The sequence below is a fragment of the Bufo gargarizans genome, chromosome 10, assembly GCF_014858855.1.
Source record: "Bufo gargarizans isolate SCDJY-AF-19 chromosome 10, ASM1485885v1, whole genome shotgun sequence".
NCBI lineage: Eukaryota > Metazoa > Chordata > Amphibia > Anura > Bufonidae > Bufo > Bufo gargarizans.
In genome coordinates this window covers 56777480-56795302 of record NC_058089.1, presented here as the reverse complement: position 1 = coordinate 56795302, position 17823 = coordinate 56777480, and the positions used below count along the sequence as shown (strand labels likewise).

At 48.7% G+C, this 17823-nt stretch overlaps 1 protein-coding gene across 1 annotated transcript in view; it reads left to right on the top strand.

The window, feature by feature from the left end:
* Positions 1–17823, top strand: part of ANO3 (anoctamin 3) — a 377782-nt gene that overhangs the window by 19758 nt on the left and 340201 nt on the right. The gene's annotated exons all lie outside the window — the stretch shown is intronic.

The following is a 17823-nucleotide window of genomic DNA, read 5'->3' as shown; positions in this document are numbered from 1 at the left end:
GCTGTGCCATACAAACTTCTCATAATTTTTTTGAGAAGTCAATTACATGACTGGGCCAAACACAGAACCGTTGTGAAACTTGTCAAACACTCATTATGGACTTTAAAGTGGTGAGACGGCATTTTCCCAACTTTTTACCGAAATGTGGAGTATTTTCATGTCTATTAAAATGTCTTTAATTTACAACCAATGAACCCTGATGATATAGGATTATTAGATATTCTGGATTATTCATCATTCGTATATTCTGGATTATTGAATGGCCATAAATATGTATGTAAATGTCAGATCAAATTGACCACATAGGGAAAGCCGTAAGAACAAAACTGTCACGGCCTTTGGTTTGCGCTGTGAAACTGTTGCCACACTTGCGTTGGCCCACGGCTACGTGTTGCTGTGAGAGCATGCGGTGGCAGTATCATGGCCTTCTGGGTGATTGCCGTGATATGGTTGCCATGCATGCTGTTGCCGGTGGTAACATGTGGTTTGGTATGCTTGTGTGTGCACTTCCCCTTTAAGTGGCTTCCTTCCTCTGTCTGGTGTTAGAAGGGTTAACTCCCTTCCTAGTGTTTTGTGAACACTGGGTTTATGTGTTTGGGTTTGGCTGCTTGGGCCATTTAGTCTCTGCTGGATGCCTGAAGCTTGGTGTTCCTCCAGCCTTGGTGTATGCTGGTGGTTAACTGTTCCTGGTTTTTACCATCTGTCCAGTGAGGGCCACCCTTGTGGTCATTGATGTTATTGCAGCCAGCCAGTCGCAGGGGCAACACGTGAGGTGCGCGGTGGACCGATGAGGGGCCAAATGATATAACACACAGTTCATCAGTTTACTCACGGTTAGCAGATAGCCTCCCCGGGCTGGCAGCACAGTGTTGAGGTGGACAGCACGAAATCCTCCGGGGCACGCTCTGTAGTAGGGAAGCATCAGCCAAGATGGTGGTTGAGGTGGCCTTGGTGTCAGGGGTGCTTAGGGTGCTTGTTCCGGCTGAGTCCCTTGATGGTTTTTGCCGTGACGCCAGTACCGTTAAAGGGTTTCTACCACCACATTTTGACCTAATTAGCTGTCAGACACTAGCGATCTGCTAGTGTCTGCTGTACCTGACCATGCTATTGTAATCCCTTTCTCTGCAGCGGTTACCCTATGCAAATGAGCCTCTAGGTGCTATGGCGGCGTCTTTTCAGCACCTAGAGGCTCCGTGTACTCACCATGTCTGCCGCCCAGCTCGTTCCTCCAGCCCGCCCATCTCTAGATTGACAGCCTCCATCGCGGCCGAATTCTCGCGCCTGCGCCGTGTGCGTCTGTATTCAGTGCAGGCGCAGTGACTGTCGGACCGCTCACTGCGCTGGCATCTCCACTGTGCCTGTGCCAATGACGTCAGAGTGCTCCCAGGAACAGACGACGCCCGGCCTCAAGCAGTGATGTGCAGGCACAGTGGAGATGCGCAGGCGCAGTGAGCGGTCTGACAGTCACTGCGCCTGCGCCGAATACAGACGCACACGGCGCAGGCGCGAGAATTCGGCCGCGATGGAGGCTGTCAATCTAGAGATGGCCGGGCTGGAGGGACGAGCTGGGCGGCAGACATGGTGAGTAGACAGAACCTCTAGGTGCTGAAAAGACGCCCCCATAGCACCTAGAGGCTCATTTGCATAGCAATAAAAGTATGTTTTTTAGGGTAACCGCTGCAGAGAAAGGGATTACAATAGCATGGTTAGGTACAGCAGACACTAGCAGATCGCTAGTGTCTGACAGCTAATTAGTTCAAAATGTGGTGGTAGAAACCATTTAATGGTGGTACAACCATAGGTAGTAATAATGAGGTAGACAGTGGTAAGATGCAACTCACAACTTTTACTTTGGATGTCTTTTGGTTGCAGCAGTACAAATATGTAGTCTCTAGATGGTACAGAGGTAATTCTGCAAATCCACTGTTTCTAGGCTGTTTAGGTTTCTTGGTTTTGGAGCAGTGGGTTATTTCAATGTCAGCGGAATTTTGGTGAGATTGCCGGAGGCTATGGTATCCTTCACCTGAATATCCCAAAGGTCCTTTATGCCTGGTTTACGGCTTTTATCCTTTGGATGAATTTAAATTAGTCCTTTTTCTCTTGTCCCTTTCTGGACTAAAACTTCTCTTCAGAGCTGAAGTGCTGGATCTGCACCTTTTTACTCTCTCAGTGTCAGTCTACCTACTGATCTCCACACTGAACTCTAGTCCCACTGTATTCAACACTCATCTGCCTCACTAGGCCTGACCTAGGTATATATAGGACCTGAACTTTATCCCCATCTAGTGGTGGGATGTATAAATTACACCTAATAGGCCTGTTAACAGGGATTTTGCAGATACTGTGGGGATTCGCTTTGGTAGGCAGGGTAAGCGGACGCAGTACAGAGGCAAAAAACAAGGTTTAAATCAAAGTTCAGTGTTTATTCACACATAGCCAGAAAACAAGCCAAAAGAAAGTGTTCAGTCTTGGTGCCTGTTCACACCACACAAAGTTCACAGTGCAAAAAGACGTCACCTGGTCAGCAGATGATTTTCACCCAGAGTCCGCAGCAGCCTTTAGTGGCCTGTTTCCCCAGCCTATGGCTCACACAAACAGATCCCTCAGTGTCTCAAACCACAGACTCCTCAGCTCCTCTGTCATGGAGGATAATTACCACCTGAACATGCTGGCTGGGTTTTTTTTAATATTCCAGCCAAAACCCGGCCTGGAACCGTGGGGAACAGCCACCCACCCTGCTCTTTGGCTGCTCCCAATAAGAACCGGCCCGGATTGGCTTTACAGCCATTCTAACAGTTGAAGTGTCAGATTGCACTACAGACCTGACACTTCAGGAAAAAACCCGGTTCTTACCTCACCGAGGCCAGGAACCACGGTGACACGTATCTTCCGTCAAAGACGGCTCCTTGTTCCTTCTTACATACCTCCCCCCTTTGTTCAACCCTGAGGGGGTGAACACTTGCCAGACAGTGTACGCGGGATAGGGCATCCGCGTTTCCCTGTAACCTGCCTGCCCTGTGTTCCACGGAAAACTTAAAATTTTGCAAAGATAAGAACCACCTGGTGACCCGAGCATTCCTCTCTTTGGCCTGGCTCATCCATTTCAAAGGGGAGTGGTCGGTCACCAGACGGAACCTTCTCCCCAAAAGGTAGTAGCGGAGAGACTCGAGTGCCCACTTGATGGCCAGGCACTCTCTCTCCACTATACTGTACCTAGTCTCGGCTGGGGTGAGCTTCCGGCTGAGGAAGACAACGGGATGCTCCTCCCCGTCAATATCTTGAGATAGTACAGCACCGAGACCTACCTCAGAGGCATCGGTCTGCACTATAAACTCCCTTTTGAAGTCGGGCGCCACCAAAACCGGGGACCCACACAGGGCCGACTTCAAAGCGGAGAAAGCCTTTTCCGCCTGCTCATTCCAGTGGACCGTCACTGACTTGCGTCCCTTCAAAAGGCCTGTCAATAGTGCGGCGACTGTAGCAAAATTGGGGACAAACCTCATATAGTACCCCACCATACCCAGGAACGATTTTACTTGCCGAGTAGAGACAGGTCGGGGCCAATTCCTAATTGCCTCAATTTTGTTCAACTGAGGTTTGATCACTCCGCGCCCAATGACATACCCCAGGTACTTGGACTCTTCTAACCCTATCGAGCACTTTTTTGGGTTAGCGGTTAAGCCAGCCTTCCTAAGGGAGTCCACTACAGCCTGGACTTTAGGTAAGTGACTTTCCCAGTCGTTGCTATGGACAACGATATCGTCCAGGTACGCTGAAGCGTATCGACGATGTGGACGGAGTACAATATCCATTAACCTTTGAAACGTGGCGGGAGCGCCATGTAGACCAAAGGGTAATACCTTGTTACTGATACAGCCCCTCTGGCGTGACGAAAGCCGTTTTTTCTTTGGCAGCCTCCGTCAAGGGTACCTGCCAGTACCCTTTGGTGAGGTCCAACACAGAAAAATACCGGGCTTGGCCCAACTTTTCAATAAGCTCATCCACTCGGGGCATGGGATACGCGTCAAACTTGGACACCTCATTAAGTTTGCGGAAGTCATTACAAAACCGCAATGTCCCGTCTGGCTTGGGTATTAATACTATCGGACTGGCCCACTCACTTTTTGACTCCTCGATGACACCCAGCTGGAGCATTAGCTGCACTTCCTCCGTGATGGCTTGTCGCCTAGCCTCGGTAAGGTTTTAACCGGACTTTCGCCTGAGGCTCAGTGACAATGTCATGCCGGATTACGGACGTGCGTCCAGGGAGGTCTGAGAACACATCCGTATTCCGACTAATGAACTCCCTGGCTTCCTGAGCCTGTTTAGAGGAGAGGCTGTCAGCAATTTTCACTGTGACAGCCGCTTCCCCTGCTTCAGACTGAGGGGCCAAAACCGCTTCCCCTAGGAACCCTGGTCGTGGGCTGTCTTCCGTACAGGTTTTCCTTTCCTTCCACGGCTTGAGCAGATTCACATGGTACACCTGCTCCGGCTTTCGCCTCCCTGGCTGGTGTACTTTGTAATCTACTGGTCCAATTTTTTCTAGTACCTCGTAGGGCCCCTGCCACCTAGCTAGGAACTTACTATCTACCGTTGGTACCAGAACCCACACCCGATCACCCGGGTTAAAGTTTCGGACCCGAGCCTGCCGATTATAGACCCTACTCTGGGCTCGCTGCGCTGCCTCCATATGCTCCCTAACCAGAGGTAACACTGTTTCCATCCGTCCCTGCATCTGGGTGACATACTCAACTACACTTTTGTGCGGTGTGGTTTGTTGTTCCCACGCCTCTTTGGCAACGTCTAATAAACCACGAGGGTGTCTGCCGTATAGTAGTTCGAAGGGCGAGAACCCAGTAGAGGCCTGGGGCACTTCTCGCACTGCGAACATGAGATAGGGCAGAAGAAGGTCCCAGTCCCTCCCATCCTTAGACACCACTCTTTTCAGCATATTTTTTAACGTCTGGTTAAACCTCTCTACCAGGCCATCCGTTTGCGGATGATACACGGATGTCCGTAACTGTTTTATTTGGAGCAACTTACAGAGTTCCCTCATGACCTTGGACATAAATGGGGTCCCTTGGTCAGTTAGAACCTCCTTAGGCAGACCCACTCTAGAAAACATTTCCATTAACTCCTTAGCTATGAGTTTGGCTGACGTATGACGCAATGGCACCGCCTCCGGGTACCGCGTGGCGTAGTCGAGGATGACCAGGATGTGCTGGTGCCCTCTAGCTGACTTCGGTACTGGGCCTATAAGATCCATAGCGATCCGCTCGAAGGGAACCTCAATAATCGGGAGAGGGACCAGAGGACTACGGAAATGTGGCTGGGGGCTGGTTATCTGGCAGGTTGGGCAAGACTTGCAAAACTCTTCTACCTCTCTTAACACACTGGGCCAGTAAAACCGCTGTAAAATCCGGTCCTGCGTTTTCTGCTGGCCCAGGTGTCCCCCAAGAACATGTTGGTGGGCTAATTTCAACACGAGCTTGCGATATGCCTGGGGCACCACCAGCTGTTCAATATGTTCACCCCGTAGTTTATTTACCCGGTACAGCATCTCCTGTTGAACCACAAAACGGGGGAACATAGATTCGGCCCCCGGTTGTTGCAGCTCACCCTCAACTACTACCACATTTTCCCAGGCTCGAGATAGAGTCGGATCCTGGTGTTGTGCTGTACCGAAATTATCCCTAGAGACATTGAGGTCTGCCAGCTCAGGACCCGGCGGCAAATCCTCTACGTCTCCCACCATCACACTTAACGGGGTTGTCTCCCCCTCTTCCACCGAAGTGGCGGTCACCCCTACAGCTGGTCCTTCTGACTCCGGTTCCCAAGGTTCTGGCCTCCCCCCTGAGTCAGGCCACTCTGCTAGGGGTACATCTGTCTCCCGGGTAACTTTCGTATCCGGCCAGAGTGCCGGGAACCCGGGGAAGTCTCTCCCAATGATCAATTCATATGGTAGCTTTGTGGCGACGGCCACCTCATGCATCCACCTGCCGGCCACCATTGACAGAGAGACCCGGGCGGTGGGATACTCCTTTAAGTCCCCATGTATGCAAACAACACCGACTTTTCGGCCAGTATACTCAGCCGGCCGCACCAGGGCAGCTCTTACCAGGGACACCAGGCTCCCTGAATCCAGCAGAGCCACCGCCAGAGTGCCCCCCACTTCCACCTGGCACAGGTGGCTATTGTCCATAGTCTCTGAAGTTCCTGTGGCACACAACATCCTGGCATATAATGAGTGGCGGAAGCCATAGTTGGTGTCCATGGGTTCCCCCCGATGGGGACAGTCCGCCCTTATGTGTCCAGGCTCCTGACAACGCCAGCAGACCACCGGGTTTAGGTCGGCAGGGGGTACATCCCGGGCGGATCTAGCTGGCACCGGCCGCCGGGTCTGGGGCGGAGTTTTCCGGGGTTTGACTGGCCCCCTCCCAAAATAACCCCCCTGTAGATTTCTGGTGGCCTCATAGCGCTCCACCAGGTCGACCATCTCCAGGGCATTATTCGGAGACACCTGGCCGATCCAGTGCTGGAGAGGGTACGACAAAGCCCTCCAAAACACATCCGCCAACAGCCGATCCAACATAGCAGTGGGAGTCAACATGTCCGGCTGCAGCCATTTTTGCAAACGGTGCAGCAGATCATAATATTGTGGTCTAGCGGGTTCAGCCGGGTTAAATTCCCACCGATGCACCCTCTGGGCCCGGACCAATACATTCACCCCGAGTCTCGCCAGGATCTCACCTTTTACTGTCGGGTAGTCGGCCGCCTGATCATCGGGGAGATCAAACAATACTTGCTGGGGACCGGACGCTAGGAACGGAGCAACGACCTCAGCCCACTGGTCTCGGGGTAACTTTTCCCTCACGGCCACTTTTTCGAAGACCGCCAGATAGGTCTCGACGTCATCCGAGGGGGTCATCTTCGGAATCGCCGCGCGGACAGCTTTCCGGGCATCGTGGACATTCTGGGACGCTCCTGACGCCTGCAACGCCATCACATGTTGCAATAGTAGCTGGTTTGTTTCTTGTTGCTGCTTGTTAGCCTCCCGCTGCTGCAAGTTAGCCTCCACGAGGGCCTTCACGACCGCCTCCATTTTGTCAGGGGATACGGGTCGTAACCTTGCCGGCCTAATGTAGGACATGCACTTGTGCCCGGATAAACAAAAACTTTTCGGCCTTCAGGCCTGCCTCACTGCGTTTGCCCGCATCCGACACCAAATGTGGGGATTCGCTTTGGTAGGCAGGGTAAGCGGACGCAGTACAGAGGCAAAAAACAAGGTTTAAATCAAAGTTCAGTGTTTATTCACACATAGCCAGAAAACAAGCCAAAAGAAAGTGTTCAGTCTTGGTGCCTGTTCACACCACACAAAGTTCACAGTGCAAAAAGACGTCACCTGGTCAGCAGATGATTTTCACCCAGAGTCCGCAGCAGCCTTTAGTGGCCTGTTTCCCCAGCCTATGGCTCACACAAACAGATCCCTCAGTGTCTCAAACCACAGACTCCTCAGCTCCTCTGTCATGGAGGATAATTACCACCTGAACATGCTGGCTGGGTTTTTTTTTATATTCCAGCCAAAACCCGGCCTGGAACCGTGGGGAACAGCCACCCACCCTGCTCTTTGGCTGCTCCCAATAAGAACCGGCCCGGATTGGCTTTACAGCCATTCTAACAGTTGAAGTGTCAGATTGCACTACAGACCTGACACTTCAGGAAAAAACCCGGTTCTTACCTCACCGAGGCCAGGAACCACGGTGACACGTATCTTCCGTCAAAGACGGCTCCTTGTTCCTTCTTACAATACATTGATGCAAAGTTATACCATACTGTACAATGTGATTGCTAAGATCAAAAAGTACTTTTAAGCAGTGCCCACACACATGTAGTGGGATGCTGCATAATTAAAGTGTCTCTTTCCATTCTTATCTTTTGGTTTGCGTGGGTTATGTTCAGGGTGTTGTATGTCTTGTGTTGTGTTACATGGCTGGTGATGTTTGGTGTCCAGCATGTTTGCTTGACATTCCCCTGTCTCACGTTTATTGCAGCTATGGCTCTCCTGGGTTCCTGTGTGGTTGTGGTTTGTGCTGTGTCCTTTAATGTTGGTGTGGACAGCAGCACTTGTGCACAGGTTCCAGTCAGTTTGGCTGTGGCAGGTAAGTGTGTTATGGGTTTTACTTACCTGCCATCTCCTTTAGCTGTATGTGTTACCCTCTCCTTGCAGCCTGGCCTCAGATAGAGACTCCTGTTCCTCCATGACTGGGATGAACAGGTCATCTCTTCCCAGGTCCTTGGTGAGGGATTACCAGGGCGACTCAGGGTCTCTAGGAATCCAGAGTATTATTATTACTCCTTTTGACCAGGCTGATCCCCTTTTACCCTATGACACCGCAGGGTGGGGGGTTTCCCCCACTCCCCACCGTGACAAAAACCCGTACAACTTTTTCACTACAGCTTTTCACTACATCATATGCAATATTAAATGATGACTTTCCTGAATTTCAATAAAGAATTCGCTTAGTGATGAATTACATTGTCACAAAGTGCATTTCCTTTTAAATAGCAGGTGCAATGACAGAATCCCTCAGTTTCTGCATTCATTGTTGATCATGGCATCCGAGATCCATATTAAAGCATTTTACTGTTTGCAAATTAAGAAAAGAAAATTAAATCATACTTGCTTCATCCATTTGATCGCAAAGAGGCCCCCTCGGCCATCTTGCCTGAAGATCGAGTGAAAAACTTTCAGTGTTGCCTGACATCTCCGAGGATAGCTAGGCTTATCAGATACTAAGGGACACAATATTCAGCTCTGCAATTCCATCTCTTCATTTTGCAATTGGTGGTGGTCTCAGCATCCTTGCCCATACTGATCAAAATGTATGACATGTCAACATTTTAATAAAATGCTATGTTAGTTTTACAGTAAGTGCTAAAGCCCTTTTGTCCCTTTCTTGAAGGCAGCTGTAGGCTGCTCAAAGTTTAGAAATGTAATTCTGTCTATGAAAGGTATTTGGAGCTATATCATAAAAATAGAGGACTGACAATTATAAGGATATATTAAGAAATCAATTATAATGAAATGTTGGACCTATTTAGATGAAAGATTATGTTCAATGGTGATCATTAAGTCAGTCCGTGTAAATATTAGTACTATGCAACTCTATTGTCCTGAAATTGATGGACTGATAATCAATAACATTATTGGCCTAAAGTCAACAATAGACTGTCCCATGAGAACAGTAGTAGAGGGGAGGACAGGCTTCTCTACAGGTACTTCTACATGACATACAGCATTGTATACTAAAGGTACTGCTGTAATCCTAGCACTGTTGAATGGGTACAGCTACTGTAGGTGGTAGAGACTATTTTAATAACACTGTGTTTGGCATTACAAGTTCTACATCAATATGTGGCAGTCACTACAGTATGGACACTTGTATGCAGTTGGCACTATTATTTGGCTTAGTAATTTAACTAAACCAGTAAGGGTGGGTTATGGAATTCTCTTATAGGTTCTGTTATAATACAGTTATAACATAATGTAACAGAATTTTAGGGCGGAATCCAAGACAGAACCCTTTAAGAGGCATTTCATTTAGCTCCGTCCTAATACATGTATATGGGGACAAATAACGATTAACTAACTCGACAGGACTATTTTTTTCATTATATATAACAGAACCAAACTGAACCGTTATTTGTCCCGATAGACATTAGGACGGAGCAAAATGGAATGCCTCCTAAAGGGTTCCGTTTTGCATTCCGCCCTAAAATTCTGTTATATTCTGTTATAACTCTGTTATAACAGAACTTAGAACTGATTTCCATAACGCAAATGCGAACCTGCCCAACAGCTATTGCTGAAATTTCTCAGTCTGGTTGGCCTGTGCTTCTCCATAGATACTTGATGCACTATTCCTATTGTCAGAGCTTATGTACTCGGCTTTTTACAGCTCCATTTTGTAAAGAGCCACAATAGGGCTGCTATAGAGGTCCTATTGTCATGGTAGGTAAGATAAAGGAAGGAAACAGAACACGGCAAAGCAAACAAAACAACTGACTGGGCCCCAAATGCTAAGGAACAAAGGGGTTACCTCCTAGCAATCCCTAAAACACTTTCCCTAAGGTGCTATGCCCATGTGCATATCTCGATGGTAGATATGCACATGCCCACGTACCTAAGTCTATAACACACTGAACCAAACCCTCAGCTGTAGGGAAGAGGGAAAGAGGCACCCAGCTCCTTCAACAACCAAAGGAGCTAGCGTCACACTAGAGGCCTAGTCAAAACAGACTCAGAAGGAACAAGGGAAAAGGACTTATCTAGAGATGTGTTGGAGAAGACGATCCACCAAACTTCCAGAGCTCACACAAGGCAGAACTTTAACCCACAAAAGGCTATAGGGAGAGGGAGGAATAAATAGCCGCACCAATCACCTAAAGAGAAACACCTGGGAGGAGGTGGGATTCTGCTCAAACCCACAACAAAACAAACTGTCAGATCGAGTCACGTGCAGCAACTCTGACAGATCTTCTCAGAACACCCACAGGGCAGGGCGTGACATCTATACATATGGACGTATCCAACAGAAATAAAATGTTGCATACTCTCTCAGGCTTCATATTATGGAGGTATTCTCCTTCAGGGTACGACCACATGGTCTGGTTTTTGCATGCAATTTTGAAAGCCAAAACCAGGAGTGAATAAAAAAAAAAGTTGAGAAGTTGTAGCTGCCATTTATGCTTTATCTGCTTTTATGATCCACTCCTGATTTTGTCCAACACTGCATGCAGAAACGTAACCATGTGGCCGTTCTCTAAAGTTCGATTCGGCTGCTTCGTCGAATTTTACAAAAAAAAATGCTTTGTGTTAAATTACTTAGGATGTGCAATGACAGAGAGCGGTGGTTGTGCTGTCCCCCATCATTAAACCCTTCAGATGCCGCGTTCTTTGCTGATCCATATTAATTCATTGTACTGTTTGCAAATTTAAAAAAAATTATTAAATCATACTTACCTCATTTATTTGATCGTGAAGGCCATCTTGCTTGAAGATCCAGCACGAAATCACACACAGCACGTTTTCACGTTGGTAGGCGTGTTGACGTCATATGTTACCATGCACAAGATTTTGTGTGCGATCTTCAATCAACATGGCCACGGTAGACTCATGGCGCTCAAATTGATGTGGTAAGTATCTTTTTTTTTTTTTTTTACCGCCATTTCATTGATTTGCTACCACGAAGCACAAGAAAATTTGGCTTTGTGGCGAATCAAATTTTTCATGAAATTTGGATCAAAGTCCACTTTGTGAACTTCGATTGGCTCAACACTAATGGCGGCACATGCAGGCTCCAGGACTGTATAGGACTCCTTCTATACTAAGGAGTCACGCAGGCTTTGTGCTCAAGGTACTACCATGTACATGAGCCCTTAGAACATGCAGCAAATAGATATGCTCACCATTACCTTTGCTCTAATTTGATTAAAGGAGTTGGCTGGTTTAAAGGGGTTGTCCGGGCTTGTTCACACAGTGTGCAGTCTGACATTCAGCATAAACCATTCCTGTCTTCCAAATAAGAGGACTGTTCTTTGTAGTCTAACTTGTTTATTGGCAAAACAGGAGTATTTGTGTGGTAAAACTATAAGAATACAAATACCGCAATATGAATAAGTATATAGCATAGCATGTACTGTAACATTTGCATAATACAGAAGTACATGGTAAAATGGCTGCCTAACATAGGACTTAATGCCTAACATCTAACAGTTATAACAACTTCCCTGAGTAAAATTATAGATAACTAGCTAAACAGCTCTGCATAACATAATGTCCCAGAAACAAAGATAGATCTCTCATCAGATATGCTTTTACATCAGCGGCGAACAGAAAGAGGGACAGGAGATGACACCTGCGCATTGAGCTGGCTGTCCCTTATACAGCTGATTGGCAGGGGTGTTGGATGTTTGACCCTCGCTGACCTGATATTGATGACCTATCCTGAGGACTATGTGACTGGTCACTGGTCCAGAGTCAGCTTCGAGAAGTCTGTGGGACTCACAGAAGCACTGCAGCTTTAAAAAAAAAAAATATTGGCAGGGGTCTTGGGTGTCGTACCACCACTTATCTGATACTGACGACTAGAGATGAGCGAATCAAAGCTGACAAAGTGGAATTCGATCCGGATTTCATGAATTATTAAATTCGCACCGAATCCGAATTCCTCATGCCTCGTGGTAACGAATCACATTTTTTCCTAAAATGGCTGCTTTACATGTTAGGACATGGAGCAAGGAACTCTGGAAACAAGGGATCACCCACAATGCCATGTATGCAGCCAATCAGCAGCCAGCCAGCCCTGTGATGTCACAGCCCTATAAATAGCATCAGCTATCTTGGATTCAGCCATTTTCCAGTGTACCTAGTGCAGGGAGAGACATTAGCAGGCACTAGGGACAGTGCTAGAAAAGACTTGAAAACTTATATTTTGCTCAATAGAAGTTCAGGGAAAGAGCCTTAGAAGTGTAAGGAAAGGATAGGGAGGAATCATTCCACATTGTTGAAGCAGAACAGGGTTCAATGGGGGTGTTTACAGCCTGAGTAATAGGAACAATCCTATTACACCTTGTTGCACTAATTGCAGATCCAAATTGCCATTATACTGCTGCTCATTTGAGGTTTGTAATACCTCTGTAATTCCAGCAAACCGTCCTTGTTATTGGAGTCTTATTAGCCCTTGTGCGGTGCAGTTATATCTAAGTTCCAAAGCCATTTTTTTTCGTGTATTAGTGGAGGGGGCGGGGCTTATTAGCTGTTGTGTGTTGAAGTGAGAAAATTAAAGCCCTTTTTGGAGTATATTAGTCGCAAAAAAAAACTTTATTTGCCATTTACAGCCACAGTTATACTGTATGTTCTAAAGTCTTTTTTTGGCATGTATTAGTGGGGAAAAAGAGAAAAGGCTTATTAGCCATTGTGTGGTGAAGTGAGAAAATGAAAGCCCTTTTTGGCGTGTATTAGTGGCAAAATTTTTATTATTTGGCGTTTACGGCCATAGTTATATGTTCTAAAGCCCTTTTTGGTGTGTATTAGTGGGGGGAAAAAGGGGCTTATGAGCCGTTGTGTGTTGAAGTGAGAAAATTACAGTCCTTTTTGGCATGAATAAGTGGGAAAAAAATATATTATTTGCCGTTCACAGCCGCAGTTATATGTCCTAAAGCATTTTTTTGGTGCATATTAGTGGGGGAAAAGAAAAAGGGCTTATTAGCCATTGTGTGGTGAAGTGAGAAAATTAAAGTCCTTTTTGGCGTGTGTTAGTGGGGGGAAAAAGGTACTTATTAGCGGTTGTGTGGTGAAGTGAGAAAAGTACAGCCCCTTTTTAGGGTGTATTAATTTCCTTTTTATTTACTTATTTGATCAAACAGTATGTCAGACAGAGAAGTGACAGGCACTGCACATGGGAGGGGCACAGGCCTAAATGTTTCTGGTGCAGGCACATGTCACAGCAGAGTAAGGGGCCATGGCAGCAGGGGTCACTTTGAAAGGCCTAAGCTCCCAGGGTCAGCTAGCAGTTGTGTCTTGACCAGCAACCCAGCGGTTCTTGAACAGTTAACTAGATCTTCGACTTCTTCGCAAGTGAAATCAGGCACCCCCAGCCAAGAGTCGGTGGGTTTGTCAGACACAACCCTTAGTTGGATCGCCTGGGAGCAGGCCCTGTGCCCTCACTTGTCCTCAACCTGCCTCTGTCCTTTTCTTTTCCTTCACCAAGAGAAGTACTATATGCTGTCGGCTCAGCTTCACTATACAGTGAAGACGAGATACTAGAGGACAGTCAGCAGCTAATTCCCAGCCAAGAGGCATAGGAGACATCCGCCATTTCCTCCGGTAGGCAGGCAAGTAGTGATGAGGAAAGTGGCGTTAGAGGTGGTGTTGCGAGCAGTCAGACTCCTGGCTCAGAGACAGTTGAGGAGGACATCAGTGACGTGCAGACAGTACTCAATGATGTAGCCGATCGCAATTGTGAGCCGGGTGACGAAGGGGCTTAATCATCATCAGAATAAGGGGCTGGCAGCTTGCGAGTGAGGCAGAGGTGGAGCCAGGAAGTCGGTAGCGTGGCTGGGAGTCAGCAGGGTGGCAGCAGTGGGAGGTCAGAAGCCAAATGTGCCCGGGGTAAACCACCTGCTTTGCAGAAGCCAACCGGCCCGGAAAGTAGTGGTGTAGGGGTTCACGGAGGCAGTGACGGTAGCAGTCAGTCAGTGCGGAGTGTTGGGGGTAAAATCGCCTACTCGGCGGTGTGGCAGTTTTTTGTTAAGCCACCGCGGGAGGTGAACATGGTCATTTGTCAAATCTGTGGGCAGAAGATGAAGCGTGGCCAGGGTACCAATGTTGGCACCACGGCCCTGCGTCAACATATGCAGTGTCACCATAAAGTGGCCTGGGAGAACTGTGGCTCCAATGTGGTGGTCCAGCCTGCAGCAGCAACCGGTGCATCACCCAGTGGCACACACCTGATTTCAAGCAGTCAAGTCTCCACCACCTCAGCCAAAAGAAGCAGTCTGTCCTTCCCATCATCTGCTGGTCCTGATGCTCCTGCTCCTCCTTCTCCTAGTCAGTCATTCCATCAGCAAATGATCACCAAAGCGATTGCCAAGAAACAACAGTATGCGTGCACTCATCCAATGGCGCAGAAGCTGAACGTTCTCCTGGCCAAGTTGCTGGTACTGCAGTCCCTCCATTTCCAAGTGGTAGACTCTGCACCTTTCAGAGAACTGATGGCTTGTGCCGAGCCGAGGTGGAGAGTCCCAAGCCATCATTTCTTTGCCAAAAAGGTAGTACCAGCCGTGCACACATATGTAGGACAGAAAGTGGGCCAGTCCTTGAGCCTGTCGGTGTCTTCCAAAGTGCACAGCGACGTGTTGAGCTGTAACTACGGTCAAGGACAATATATGTCCTTTACGGCAAACTAGGTAAATGTGGTTCCTGCCCAGCCAAACCAGCAAATTGGCCAGGCGACGCCACTTCCGCCTCCACTTTCTCACGCTGTAGGTCCTGCGACAATGTCCACCTCTGCCTCCTCATCCTCCACCATGTCCTCAGCCTCCACTGAAGGGACAATTCACACTGATCCACCAGCATACCAAATGTGCAGGGAACGGAGGTGTCACACTGTTCTGCACCTAGTTTGCCTGGGCGAATGTAGTCACACAGGGGAGGAACTGCTCCAGGTCTTTCATCAAGAAATCGAATCCCGGCTTTCTCGACAACTCAAAATTGGAACCATGGTGACTGACAACAGTAAAAACATGGTGTTTGCGCTGCGTCAAGGAGGGCTGAGCCATGTGCCTTGCATGGCGCACGTTTTCAATCTGGTTGTCAAGCGGTTCTTGAAGTCTTCCACTCATCTGTAAGACATCCTAAAAATGGCCAGGTAACTTTGCATGCACTTCAGCCACTCGTGCACCGCCAAGCACACCCTCGTCATCTTGTCACTCTGTGGCCTCCTCATGCTGATGCTTCCACCTCCACACTCTGTCCTTGTGCCAATCTGTGGTCTCCTGATGCTGCTGCCACCTCCACACTATGTCACCTTGCCACTCTGTTGTCTCCTGATGCTGCTGCCACCTCCACACTATGTCACCTTGCCACTCTGTTGGTCTCCTGATGCTGCTGCCACCTCCACACTATGTCACCTTGCCACTCTGTTGGTCTCCTGATGCTGCTGCCACCTCCACACTATGTCACCTTGCCACTCTGTTGGTCTCCTGATGCTGCTACCTCAACACTATGTCACCTTGCCACTCTGTGGCCTCCTCATGCTGCTGCTTTCACCTCCACAATTTGTCATTGTGCCATTCTGTGGCCTCCTCATGCTGCTACTGCTGCCACCTCCACACTATGTGTGATACTGCCTGCTGAGCTGTGTATCTAATCCTATCATGTGTGATACTGTCTTCAGAATCGCTTATCTAAGCCCATTGTGTGTGACACTGTCTGCTGAGCTGTGTATCTAATCCTATCTTGTAGGATACTGCCTGCTAAGCTGTGTATCTAAACCTATTCTGTGTGATACTGTCTGCTAAGATGCGTATCTAATCCCATTATGTGTGATACTGTCTGCTGAGCTGTGTATTACATAGTTAGTACGGTTGAAAAAAGACAAACGTTTATCAAGTTCAACCAAGTAATAGGTGGGGACACGAATCCCAGAGCATTAATGTTTTTTACTTTTAAGAATTAGTCTAAACCAGTGGTGCCCAACCATTTTTCGTCTGAGGGCCGCACGAGACATGGTATAAATTTCGCGGGTCAGAAAGAAATGCAAACACTGAGGGGGCACATATGAGCATTACTATTGTAAAGGGGAAAATATCTGGGCATTACCTCTGTGAAGGGGTCCCATCTGGGCATTACCACAGTGAAAGGGGTCCCATCTGGGCATTACCACAGTGAAAGGGGTCCCATCTGGGCATTACCACAGTGAAAGGGGTCCCATCTGGGCATTACCACAGTGAAAGGGGTCCCATCTGGGCATTACCACAGTGAAAGGGGTCCCATCTGGGCATAACCACAGTGAAAGGGGTCCCATCTGGGCATTACCACAGTGAAAGGGGTCCCATCTGGGCATTACCACAGTGAAAGGGGTCCCATCTGGGCATTACCACAGTGAAAGGGGTCCCATCTGGGCATTACTACAGTGAAAGGGGTCCCATCTGGGCATTACCACAGTGAAAGGGGTCCCATCTGGGCATTACCACAGTGAAAGGGGTCCCATCTGGGCATTACCACAGTGAAAGGGGTCCCATCTGGGCATTACCACAGTGAAAGGGGTCCCATCTGGGCATTACCACAGTGAAAGGGGTCCCATCTGGGCATAACCACAGTGAAAGGGGTCCCATCTGGGCATTACCACAGTGAAAGGGGTCCCATCTGGGCATTACCACAGTGAAAGGGGTCCCATCTGGGCATTACCACAGTGAAAGGGGTCCCATCTGGGCATTACTACAGTGAAAGGGGTCCCATCTGGGCATTACCACAGTGAAAGGGGTCCCATCTGGGCATTACCACAGTGAAAGGGGTCCCATCTGGGCATTACCACAGTGGAAGGGGTCCCATCTGGGCATAACCACTGTGAAGGGGTCCCATCTGGGCATAACCACTGTGAAGGGGTCCCATCTGGGCATAACCACTGTGAAGGGGGCCCATCTGGGCATAACCACTGTGAAGGGGTCCCATCTGGGCATAACCACTGTGAAGGGGTCCCATCTGGGCATAACCACTGTGAAGGGGTCCCATCTGGGCATAACCACTGTGAAGGGGGCCCATCTGGGCATAACCACTGTGAAGGGGGCCCATCTGGGCATAACCACTGTGAAGGGGGCCCATCTGGGCATAACCACTGTGAAGGGGTCCCATCTGGGCATAACCACTGTGAAGGGGGCCCATCTGGGCATAACCACTGTGAAGGGGGCCCATCTGGGCATAACCACTGTGAAGGGGGCCCATCTGGGCATAACCACTGTGAAGGGGGCCCATCTGGGCATAACCACTGTGAAGGGGGCCTATCTGGGCATAACCACTGTGAAGGGGGCCCATCTGGGCATAACCACTGTGAAGGGGGCCCATCTGGGCATAACCACTGTGAAGGGGGCCCATCTGGGCATAACCACTGTAAAGGGGGCCCATCTGGGCATAACCACTGTAAAGGGGGCACATCTGGGCATAACCACTGTGAAGGGGGCACATCTGGGCATAACCACTGTGAAGGGGGCACATCTGGGCATAACCACTGTGAAGGGGGCCCATCTGGGCATTACCACTGT